A 13,073-nucleotide genomic window follows, 5' to 3' on the forward strand; every position below is an offset into this window, starting at 1 on the left:
ACATTGTAAACCAATTAGACCTGACAGACACCTATAAAACACTCTACTCAAGGAGGCAGAATACACATCTCAAATGTACATAGAATGTTCTCTGCAATGAATCATATGTTAGGCCACAAAACAATAAATGTAAAAGGACTGAAATAATAAAAAATATCGTCTCCAAACACAGTGGGATGAAATTAGGGATAATAACACAAGAAAATTTGAAAAGATTCACAAGTAAGCAGTAGACAACATACTTTTAAATAATCAATGTGTCAAAAAAATCACAATAGAAATTTAAAAATACTTTGAGAAAAATGAAAACAAAAATATAACATACTAAAACTATGAGCTGCAATAAAAACAATTATCAGAGGAAATTTTATACACAAAATGCCTCTATTAAAAAAGAAGAAAAATTGGCCAGGCATGGTGGCTCAGGCCTGTAAGTACTTTGGGAGGCCGACACGGGTGGATCACGAGGTCAGGAGTTAGATACCAGTCTGGTCAACATGGAGTAACCCTGTCTCTACTGAAAACACAATAGCTGGGTGTGGTGGTGGGGCCTGTAATGCCAGCTACTCCGGAGGCTGAGGCAGGAGAATTGCTTGAACCCGCGAGGCGGAAGTTGCAGTGAGCCAAGATCACCCCACTGCACTCCAGCCTGGGCGACAAGAGTGGAAATTCCATCAAAAAAAAAAAAAAGAAGAAATAGAATTGAAGAATTGATGGGTGCAGCCAACCACCATGGCACGTGTATACCTATGCAACAAACCTGCACATTTCACACATGTATCCCAGAACTTAAAGTATAACTATATGTGTGTGTGTGTGTATATATATATATATACTTTAAAGGCCAAGTGCTGTTGCTCACGCCTGTAATCCAGCACTTTGGGAGGCAGAGGCAGAGGCAGGTGGGGTGGATCATGAGGTCAGGAGTTCGAGACCAGCCCGGCCAAAGTGGTGAAGCCCCATCTCTACTAAAAAATACAAAAATTGGCCTGGCACGGTGGCTCATGCCTGTAATTCCAGCACTTTGGGAGGCCGAGGAGGGCAGATCACGAGGTCAGGAGACCGAGACCATCCTGGATAACACAGTGAAACTCGTCTCTACTAAAAATACAAAAAATTACCTGGCATGGTGGCGGGCGCCTGTAGTCCTAGCTACTCAGGAGGCTGAGGTAGGAGAATGGCGTGAACCTGGAGAATGGCGTGAACCTGGAGCTTGCAGTGAGCCGAGATGGTGCCACTGCACTCCAGCATGGGCGACAGAGCAAGACTCCGTCTCAAAAAAGAAAGGAAAAGAAAAAAGCTGGGTCTTGGTGGCTCCACGCCTGTGAAATCCCAGCACTGTGGGAGCAGTGAAGGCCGGATCTGAATCAGAGATCAGAGACCATCCCTGGCTAACACAGTGAAACCGTCTCTACTAAAAAATACAAAAAACTAGCGAGCGTGGCGGCGGACGCCTGTAATAGTCCCATGCTCAGGAGGCAGAAGACAGGAAGAATGGCGTGAACCGGAGGCGGAACTGCAGTGAGCCCAGATCGCCACTGCACTTCAGCCTGAAGCGGAAAGCTGGCGAGAACTCTGTCTCAAAAAAAAAAAAGTGAAAAAAATCACTGGGGAAAGAATAGTCTTTTCAATAAATGATGCTGGGACAACTGAATAGCCACATGCAAAAGAATGAATTTGGACGTCCACCTCATACCGTATATAAAAATTAACTCAAAATAAATCATAGACACAAATGTAAGGGCTAAAACTATAAAACTCTCAGAAGAAAGCTTAGGCATAAACCATTGTTCTCTCAATTATGCAATGGTTTCTTAGATAGGACACCAAAAGCACAAACGACAAGAGAAAAACAGATACTTTGAACTTAATTGAAATTAAAGCCTTTTGTGCTCCTAAGGATATCATTAACAAAGTGAAAAGAACATCTACAGAATGGGAGCAAATACTACAAGTTATAGATATGATAGGAGAGTTGTATCCAAAATATATAAGCGGGGTGGGGCATGGTGGCTCACGCCTGTAATCCCAGCACTTTGGGAGGCTGAGGCGGGCTGATCACCGGGTCAGGAAATCGAGACCATCCTGACTAACATGGTGAAAACCCGTCTCTACTAAAAACACAAAAAATTAGCCGGGCGTGGTGGTGGACGCCTGTAGTCCCAGCTACTCGGGAGGCTGAGGCAAGAGAATGGCGTGAACCCGGGAGGCGGAGCTTGCAGTGAGCCGAGATCTCCCCACTGCACTCCAGCCTGGGGCGACAGAGCGAGGCTCCATTTCAAAATAAATAAATAAATAAATAGATAGATAAAAAGACAACCCAACAGAAGATGTCCAAACGATTTGAATAGATAACTTTCTAAAGAAGATATACAACTGGCCAAGAAGCACATGAAAAGATATTGAACATATTAGTGATTAGGGAAATGCAAATCAAAGCCACAGTGAGATACAACTTCATTCCCACTATGATGGCTGTATTAAAAAAGACAATAACAAGTACTGGCAAACGTGGAGGAGAGAGTGTTGGCAGAGTAATCAGACACTGTCAAATAAGACTTTCTGTGATGATGAAAATTTTCTGTACATCTGTATTGCATTGCCAATAGGGTGACTGCTAACCATATGAATACTGCCTGAAATGAGCACATGAAAGTTGAAGTATAAATAGAAGTTTTAATTTTATTTAATTTCAATTAAAATAATTGCGTGTGGGCTGGGCACAGTGGCTCTTGCCTGTAACCCCAGGACTTTGGGAGGCCGAGGCAGGTGGATCACCTGAGGTTGGGAGTTCGAGACCAGCCTGACCAACATGGTGAAACTCCTTCTCTACTAAAAATACAAAAATATGTCAGGTGTGGTGGCACCTGTAATCCCAGCTACTTGGGAGGCTGAGGCGGGAGAATTGCTTGAACCTGGGAGGCAGAGGTTGCAGTGAGCTGAGATCGCACCACTGCCCTCTAGCCTGGGCTACAGAGGGAGACCCTGTCTCAAAAAAAAAAAAAATAATAATAATAATAAATAATAAAATAAAATAGTTGCATGTGATTGGTAATCACCATATTAGCACAATATTTTGGATCATTATAATATACAGCTTCCCCAGAGGAATAATAACCCTTTCTCTCTCATATGTAGTAAGGTAAAAACTTACAAACTATATATCAGATACAAAAAAAAGTTGTATTATTTATAACTCATCTTGTTCTCAAGCCCCAGTTCAAGTGAAAGTGCAAGAAAAATCTTTGTATTGCCAGGGAAAAGCAAATCAGCCTTCTTCTGTTTAAGCAGTCTCTTTCAGTTCATACCAGTTCCTTTTGTTAGATAATCAACCTATTCCTAGACTTCTACCAGGTTGCCTTTCTACCTTGAAATTGCTTCCCCCTCTCAATTCTCCTTAAATGGCATTGGTTGAGGGGAACTTCATGCTTCATCAAAGCGGGGGCTGGGCACTGTGGCTTATGTCTGCAATCCTCGCAGTTTGGGAGGCTGAGGTGGGAGGATCCTTTGAGTCTAGGAGTTCAAGACCAGTCTGGCCAACATGGCAAGACCTTGTCCCTACAAAAAGAAAAAAATTTTTTTGAGATGGAGTCTCACTCTGTTGCCCAGGCTGAAGTGCAGTGGTGCGATCTCAGCTCACTGCAACCTCTGCCTCCTGGGTTCAAATGATTCTCCTGCCTCAGCCTCCCTAGTAGCTGGGATTATAGGCCTGCACTACCATGCCCAGCTAATTTTTATATTTTTAGTAGAGACGGGGTTTCACCATGTTGGCCAGGCTGGTCTCAAACTCCTGATCTCGGGTGATCCACCCGCCTTGGCCTCCCAAAGTGCTGGAATTACAAGCCTGAGCCACCGCGCCTGGCCTACAAAAATTTTTTTTCAGAAATTAGCTGGGTATGGTAGCTCGCGCCTGTAATCCCAGCTACTTGGGAGGCTCAGGCAAAAAGATCACTTGAGCCCAGGAATTTGAGGCTACAGTGAGCTATGACGGTGCTACTGCACTCCAGCCTAGGCAACAGAGTGAGACCCTGTTTCAAGAAAAAAAAAAGAAAAAAAAAGGCAGGTATGGAGAAAAGACAGTGCAATGTGGCTTGGCTGCTCTGGCCTGGGCATCCGTGCTGGAGATCATGGATGCGTAGCTTGTCCCTCATGATTGCTTTAGGCACTCTGTCAACATCAGCTGCTAAATTCTAAGGTTCCTTTTCCCACCCTGGTCGCCAGTTGTAAGGTCCCTGTAGCATGAAGCTTTTATATTCTGACCCCAGGTCTTCTTTAGAATTTCAGTTTTCTTAGCATTTCCATATGCCCTACGGAGCCTTGTGTGAACTTTTGATTTTTTACAGAGATCTGCAGTTATTAAAGAATGCAGGCACCATCTTGGGCCCATTTGCCTAGAAACCTCCTCAACTATTTCGAAATTAGCACTTGGATGCAGTCATGTGTCTCTCGCCTTTACTGAATGGAGAATGTTTTCAAAGGGGTTTTTGATTTCTTGGATTATGCACTGAGAAGTCAGGAGAAAGAACCCCTAGACTGAGTCCCAAAAAGTTATTTGGATGTTTCTTCCCAGAGTATGAACCTAAACCTTTTTTCCCCCTTTCTTTCTTTTCTTTTTTTTTTTTTTGAGATGGGGTCTTGTTCTGTCGCCCAGGCTGGAATGCAGTGGTGCAATCTCTGCTCACCGCAACCTCCGCCTCCTGGGTTCTACGGATTCTCCTGCCTGAGCCTCTCAAGTAGCTGGGACTACAGGCACTCACCACCACGTCCACTTAATTTTTGTAATTTTAGTAGAGACAGGGTTTCACCACTTTGGCTATGGTGGTCTCGAACTCCTGACCTCAGATGATCCACCCGCCTCGGCCTCAGAAAGTGCTGGGATTACAGGCGTGAGCCCCCACGCCCGGCCTTTTCCCCCTTTCTTACCTTTCTTTCCCCTCCTTCCCTGAGTCTTGGGCTCTCTAATTCCTTTTCATGACTTGGATCTTCTCTATACACGGCTTTATAATAAAACTCAGTTTCCTAACATCTAAGCCTTGCTTTTGATATATGAAAGGATGCTTTTAAAATTCTGAAATCCTTTTCTTATAATGAAGTCTGACTTGCCAGGCCATTTTCTCATGACTGGTTTTAAGATCCTAGTTTGCTTTGAAAAAAAAATCTGAAAATTGACTTTTTCATCCTCTTTTCCATTTGTGACCTAACAATCCACATTCTCTCCAGAGCAAATGATTGCCTCAGAATTTAAAAAAAAAAAAAAAAGGATTAAAAATCTCATTCCATCACTAGGAAAAGAAAAACATATTAATATATTTTTAAAACCATTACTAAAGCTACTTCCTGAAAGCTGGTGAAGCACTCTTGCGCTAATTTTAAAAAGGGAACCTCTTCCTCAGAGTGAATGCAGCCCACACCAGAGCTTTCAGCTTGGGGCACCAAGCTCAGATCCTACTTAATCCTCAGCCAAGTGTGCTGTGTATGAGTAACCCGCATAACCACACATGGTAGTCCTGGATAGCGCCCAGGTAACACGTATATGTATTGCACAATTTTCCTCAGTAGACACCTGACACTGTTGTTTTCTTGATTATCTACTCTCTCCGGAAACTTCCCACGCCAACCTCAGGGTGGTTCAAATAGTTTCGCTGCTGCTGTTTGAACATGCCCCTACTGCCAAAGGTGATAAGTGGAAAGAAGATGAAATTCAAGCTGATGGTTGGGCATGGTGGCTCACGCCTGTAATCCCAGAAATTTGGGAGGCGGAGGCAAGAGGATCACTTGAGCCCAGGAGTTGAAGACCAGCCTGGGCAACAGGGCAAGACCTCATTTCTTAACAACAACAACAAAATCAGGCATGGCGGTGTGAGCCTGTAGTCCCAGCTACTTAGAAGGCTGAGATGGGAGGTTGAGGCTGCAGTAAGCCACAGTGAGCTGTGACCACGCCACTGCACTCCAGCGTAAGCAGCAGAGAGACAACCTGTCTCAAAAGAAAAAGAGGAGGAAGAAGAAAAAGAAGGAGGAAGAGGAGGATGGACACCCGTGGCTCATGCCTTTATCCCAGCACTTTGGGAGGCCAAGGTGGGCGAATCACAAGGTCAGGAGTTCGAGATCAGTCTGACCAACATAGTGAAACCCCATCCCTACTAAAAATACAAAAATGAGCTGGGCATGGTGGCACATGCCTATAGTCCCAGCTACCTGGGAGGCTGAGGCAGGAGAATCACTTGAACCCAGGAGGCGGAGGTTGTGTTGTGCTGAGATAGGGCCACTGCACTCCAGCCTGGGCAACAGAGTGAGGGTCTGTCTCAAAAAAATAAATAAAATACAAATAAATTTAAAAAAGAAATTTAACTTGGAATAATCAGATTTTCTTTTTGCGAGATATGGGTTTGGAATGGAAGGATTTCAATCTCAGATTGGGCTTCTGGAATGCAGTAGAAGGGAAAACTTGGGATTTGCATTTACCATGCTCTCCACCATTTAGAAAGGGCAGCGAAAAAAACCTTTTCGCAAAGAAACAAGACATTTATTGAGAATGCTGCCTGGGTTCCTGCTGTTCTTCCAAATGATTCGTTCCAGTACTTTCTTTCTTTCTTTCTTTTTTTTTTTTGAGACGGAGTCTCGCTCTGTAGCCCAACCTAGAGTGCAGTGGCGCCATCTCAGCTCACTGCAAGCTCCGCCTCCCGGGTTCACGCCATTCTCCTACCTCAGCCTCCTGAGTAGCTAGGACTGCAGGCGCCCGCCACGATGCCCGGCTAATTTTTTGTATGTTTTAGTAGAGACGGGTTTCACTGTGTTATCCAGGATGGTCTCGGTCTCCTGACCTCGTGATACGCTGGCCCCGGCCTCCCAGAGTGCTGGGATTACAGGCGTGAGCCACGGCGCCCGGCCCATTCTAGTACTTTCTTGGGACTGATTACTGATTGCATTTCTATTTCTGAGTTCTTTATGCCTGAATTTTTATAATAAAATCTTTTTTTCTCCCACCCTCAACTGATGATAGCTTGAGTTGTTTTCTGTAACTTCCAACGAAAGAAATACTAACTTTATGTGGATTGTCATTTGTCTCTAGAACTGTTTTTCAGAGACTAGGTCTCACAGTGTTGCCCAGGCTGGAGTGCAGCGATATTCACAAGTCCAGTCATTTCACACAACAGCGCCAACTCCTGGGCTCAGGTTCAGTCTCCCGAGCTCTTGGCTCCTGGGCTCTTGGCTCAGTCTCCCGAGTAGCTGGGACCACATCGAACTTTTATTTTCCCCCACATCAGATGGGTAACATGCCAACATTCTAACAAGGTTTGATGGAGGCACATCTTACACATAGTGTGAAAACCCAATCATCATGAACTATGAAAGAGTCAGAACTTTTAAATGTGTTTTTTTTAGTTGTATCAGAGTTCAGTCAGGAAACAAAAATTACTATAGCTATTTCAAGCAGTAAGGGATTTATAAAACCGTTGGAAGAGTTTGATACTCGAAGTTCAGGGAAGACCATCAATAGCTCCCAGCTCACCACTAGGCTCAGAGAATGAGGTACTTGTTACACCTGGCCAGCTTAACTGCTCCAGAAACTGCTCTGTTACAAATGCTTACAATATCTTACTGAAGTTGAAAAGGGAGGTGGAGAAGGAGATGTTGGAGGAGATGTTGGTTCAGTAGCTTCCAAAATTAACAAGAGATTTACTCATCTAATAACCATACTGGCCAGGCACGGTGGCTTATGCCTGTAATCCCAGTGCTTTCGGAGGTTGAGGTGGGCGGATCACAAGGTCAGGAGTTTGAAACCAACCTGGCCAACATGGTGAAACCCATCTCTGCCAAAAATACAAAAAATTAGCTGGGTGTGGTGGCAGGCACCTGTAATCCCAGCTACTTGGGCAACTGAGGCAGGAGAATTGCTTGAACTCAGGAGGCAGAGTTTGCAGTGAGCCAAGACCATGCCACTGCACTCCAGCCTGGACAACAGAGCAAGACTCCATCTCAAAAAAAAAAAAAAAAAAAAATACCATGGCTGGGCATGGTCACTCATGCCTGTAATCCCAGGACTTTGGGAGGCTGAGGTGATTGGATCACTTGAGGTTAGGAGTTTGAGACCAGCCTGGCCAACATAGTGAAACCCCGTCTCTACCAAAAAATACAAACATTAGCTGGGTGTGGTGGCACGTGACTGGATTCCCAGCTACTCGGGAGGCTGAGGCATGAGATTCACTTGAACTCGGGAGGTGGAGATTGCAGTGAGCCAAGATCATGCCAAATTCACATGTGGAAGTCCTAACCCCCAGTACCTTTAAAGATAGTACTAAGATAAGATCTTTAGGGTGGGGCCCTGATTCAGTATAAATGTTGTCCTTATAAGAAGAGGAAGAGACATCAGGGATGTGGGTGCAGGTGAGGGCGCAGTGAGAAGGCGACTATCTACAAGCCAAGAAGAGAGACTTCAGGGAAACCAACCCCACACACTTCTTGATCTTAGGCCTCCAGCCTCCAAAACTGTGAGAAATAAATGTCTGTTTTTTAAGCCACCCAGTCTGTGGTATTTTGTTATGGCAGCCCTGGTAGAGTAATATACTCCTCCCTACCTGTTTTCATGGAGAAGGTGGTCACGTCACATAGTGGTGGTGGTGGTGGGTGCCTGGGGTGGCAGGGGTTGAGGAGGCAGGCGCATTTAGGGGGAAAACCCTGATTGCCTGACCCCTGGTTTCTTTCCACTAGTTCTCACTGCTACTCTACATTCTGGTCTGTGGACCACTCACTTCCAATGTAATGTTCTAGGATACCATATCGTGAATTAACTTTTTAGAAGTCTGAGATTCTCAGGGTGCGGTGTGCTAGATAATAAGATCAGCAATTATGTACCAAAATAATCCAAATTATGATTTCGCCTGGAACATCTCTTAATTCTTCTGAAGTGAGTCTTTATGATGGCTAGCAATCTGCTATTTCTGAGCGAGATACAGAAATTTCAATTTCTCTTCATGCATATGTGCCGAATTTTCAGTTACACACGGTTTTTCATGACCAAATTGATTAGTCTGAGTAGACATCCATGAAATGAAATGTGCAAGGTCCGATTTACAGTTTTAGCCCTAGGAATACAGCATTAGGTATATATAGCCACTGTTTTTCCTTATTCTGTTGGGATTCTTTGAAAGGCATTTCAGTATAATTTATTTGCACAAAATCCACAGAAAAATACTAACTCAATAAAGAGTATAAAGGTGCATATTACGGGAGAGAAGTTAAACTGAAAAAGTTAGCGTGATGCCCTTAATTTAGTGTCACAGTGTCTACCTGCAATTCTTTTTTTTTTTTTTTTTTTTTTTTTTGAGATGCAGTCTTGCTTTTGTTGCCCAGGCTGGAATGCAATGGCATGATCTTAGCTCACTGCAACTTCCGCCTCCGCCTCCTGGTTCAAGCGATTCTCCTGCCTCAGCCTCCTGAGTAGCTGGGATTAAAGGCACCTGGCACCATGCCCGGCTAATTTTTGTATTTTTAATAGAGACAGGGTTTCACCGTGTTGGCCAGGCTAGTCTTGAATTCCTGACCTCAGGTGATCCGCCTGCCTTGGCCTCCCAAAGTGCTGGGATTACAGGTGTGAGCCACTGCACCCAGCCCTATCTGCAATTCTTAATGTTAACTCTTGAACTTTTAGTCACTTATACTTTTCACCATACATCAAAGGCAACAGAAATATGCAGTTTTCCCCTTCTTATTATTTGAAGCAAGGAATTGTTTCCCTACTTGCATTTTCTTTGTCCAGCTTCATTGAGATATACTTAAGTTATTTATTTATTTTGAGACAGGATCTTGCTTTGTCACCCAGACTTGAGTGAAGGTTCGCCATCATAGCTCGCTGCAACCTTAGCTTCCTGGGCTCCTCCTGCATTAGCCTTCCCAGTAGCTAGGGAAGCCACCATGCCCGGCTCAGAGGTATAACTTAGTTGCAATAAAAGGCACAGATTTTTTTTTTTTTTTTGAGATGGAGTCTCAGTCTGTAGTCCAGGCTGGAGTGCAGTGGTGTGATCTCGGCTCACTGCAACCTCCGCCTCCCAGGTTCAAGTGATTCTCTTGCCTCAGCCTCCTGAGTAGCTGGGATTATAGGTGTGTGCCACTACGCCCGGCTAATGTTTGTATTTTTAATAGAGATGGGGTTTCACCATGTTGGCCAGGCTGGTCTTGAACTCATGTCTTCATGTGATCCACCTGTGTTGGCCTCCCAAAGTGCTGGGATTACAGGCGTGAGCCACCACGCCTGGCAAAAGGCACAGATTTAAAGTGTGCAATTCAATGTGATTTGACAAATGTATTTAGTTATGTAACCCCCAGTACAGTGATGATATTGAATTTTTCCATTACGTCTAAAAGTTCACTTGCATCCGAGTATTTCCATTACGTCTAAAAGTTCATTTGCATCCCTTTGGTGTCACTCCACCACTACTCCAGCCTTTGGCAAAGTCTGATCCGATTTCTATCACTGTAATTTTGCCTTTTCTAAAATTTCATAGAAGAGGAATCATACAGTATGTTATTTATTTATTTATTTATTTATTTATTTATTTATTTATTCGTTTGAGACAAAGTTTTGCTCTTGTTTCCCAGGCTGGAGTGCAATGGCGCAATCTTGGCTCACCACAACCTCTGCCTTGTGGGTTCAAGCAATTCTCCTGCCTCAGCCTCCTGAGTAGGTGGGACTACAGGCGTGTGCCACCACGCACGGCTAATTTTGTACTTTTAGTAGAGACGGGATTTCTCCATGTTGGTCAAGCTGGTTGCGAACTCCCAGTCTCAGGTGATCTGCGCACCTCAGCCTCCCAAAGTGCTGGGATTACCGATGTGAGCCACCGTGCCTGTTTTTTTTTTTTTCTTTTGAGATAAGAGTCTCCCTCTGTCACCCAGGCTGGACTGCAGTGGTGTGATCTCAGCTCACTGCAACGTCTGCCTCTTGGGTTCAAGCGATTCTCCTGCCTCAGCCTCCTGAGTAGGTGGGACTATAGGCGTGTGCCACCACGCACGGCTAATTTTGTATTTTTAGTAGAGACGGGATTTCTCCATGTTGGTCAAGCTGGTTGCGAACTCCCAGTCTCAGGTGATCTGCGCACCTCAGCCTCCCAAAGTGCTGGGATTACTGATGTGAGCCACCGTGCCTGTTTTTTTTTTTTTCTTTTGAGATGAGAGTCTCCCTCTGTCACCCAGGCTGGACTGCAGTGGCGTGATCTCAGCTCACTGCAACGTCTGCCTCTTGGGTTCAAGCGATTCTCCTGCCTCAGCTGCCTAGGTACCACGCCCAGCTAATTTTAGTATTTTATGTTTGGTAGAGATGGGGTTTCACCGTGTTGGCCAGGCTGGTCTCGAACTCCTGGCCTCAAGTGGTTCACCCACATTGACCTCCCAAAGTGCTGGGATTACAGGTATAAGCCACTGTGCCCAGTTCGTGCCTGGCTACTTGAAAAAATACATACATTTTGTAGAGACAGCCTGTTGCCCAAGCTGGTCTCAAACTCCTAGGCTCAAGATCCTCCTGGCTCAGCGTCCCAAAATGCTGGGATTACAGGTGTAAGCCACTGCGCCTAGCCTTTTGGCTTGTTTTAAAAACTGGTTTGTCATCTTATTACTGAATTGTAAGAGTTGTTTGTATATTAGGGTACAACTCCTTTATCAAGATATTTGTTTTGCAGATATTTTCTCCCAGGTTTTGGTTTGCCTCTTCTTCCTTCTTTCCTCTTCCCCTCCTCCTCCTCCTCCCCACCTCTTTCTTTTCTCCTTCTCCTTCTTCTCCTTCTTCCTCCTCCTCCTCCCCCTCCTCTTCCACCTCTTTCTCCTCCCTTTTCTCCTCCTGCTTTTCCTCCTCACCTTTAAGGCATGAGGGATAAGTTCTTTGAGTGAACTTTACATGAGCCACAAATATTTGTACAAGGTTGCACTATCCACTGGATTTTGGAAATATCACTGTATTAGTCCATTCTAGCACTGCTATAAAGAACTATCTGAGACTGGGTAATTTATAGAAAAAGAGGTTTAATTGGTTGACGGCTCTGCAGGTTGTACCAGAAGCATAGCGGCTTCTGCTTCCAGGAGGCTTCAGGAAGCTTCCGATAATGGCGGGAAGGCAAAGACGAAGAGAAGTGTCTCACGTGGCAGGAGGGGAGTAGGAGGCAGGCGGGGAGGTGTCATATACTCTTATTTTATTTTTTAGACATCGTCTTCCTCTGTCAACCAGGCTAGAGTGCAGTGGTGTGATCTTGGCTCACTGCAATCTCTGCCTCCCAGGCTCAAGCAATCCTCCTACCTCAGCCTCCTAAGTAACTGAGTCTACAGGTGCTCACTACCACACCTGGCTAATTTTTCGTGTGTTTTGTAGAGATGGGTTTTTGCCATGTTGCCCGGGGTGGTCTGGAACTCAAGCGGAAGTAGTTCATCATGTTCGTCTCCCATTTTGGGAGTCAAGTGAGTCTCCCGCCTTGGTCTCCCAAAGTCTGGGATTACAGGCGTAAGCCACTGCACTGGGCTGCCATAGACTTTTATTTTTTTATTTTTATTTTTTTTTGAGACAGAGTCTCGCTCTGTCGCGCAGGCTGGAGTGCAGTGGCCTGATCTCTGCTCACTGAAAGCTCCGCCTCCTGGGTTCACACCATTCTCCTGCCTCAGCCTCCTGAGTAGCTGGGACTACAGGCGCCCGCCACCTCGCCCGGCTAAGGTTTTTTTGTATTTTTAGTACAGACGGGGTTTCACCGTGCTAGCCAGGATGGTCTTGATCTCCTGACCTCGAGATCTGCCCGCCTCGGCCTCCCAAAGTGCTGGGATTACAGGCGTGATGTCATACACTTATAAATGAGCAGATCTCAGGAGAACTCACTGGAGATCACGGGAAGAGTTCCAACAGGATGCTGCCTAATCATTCACGAAAAATCTGACACATGATCCATTCACCCTTACCCCACGTCCCACCTCCAACGTTAGGGATTACAATTCAACATGAGATTTGGCCGGGATACAGATCCAAACCATATCAATCAGTAACCTAGGAAACTTGACGGCATTTTCAGTACCCTTAGCTAAATTCCTTAACCTATCTAAGC

At 45.0% G+C, this 13,073-nt stretch overlaps 1 pseudogene; it reads right to left on the bottom strand.

Moving 5' to 3' along the window:
- Nucleotides 1–7,259: 7,259 nt before the first annotated feature.
- On the bottom strand, nt 7,260–7,356 carry LOC116269621 (annotated as a pseudogene).
- Nucleotides 7,357–13,073: the final 5,717 nt, after the last annotated feature.

The sequence above is a fragment of the Papio anubis genome, chromosome 11 (genome assembly GCF_008728515.1).
Source record: "Papio anubis isolate 15944 chromosome 11, Panubis1.0, whole genome shotgun sequence".
Lineage (NCBI taxonomy): Eukaryota > Metazoa > Chordata > Mammalia > Primates > Cercopithecidae > Papio > Papio anubis.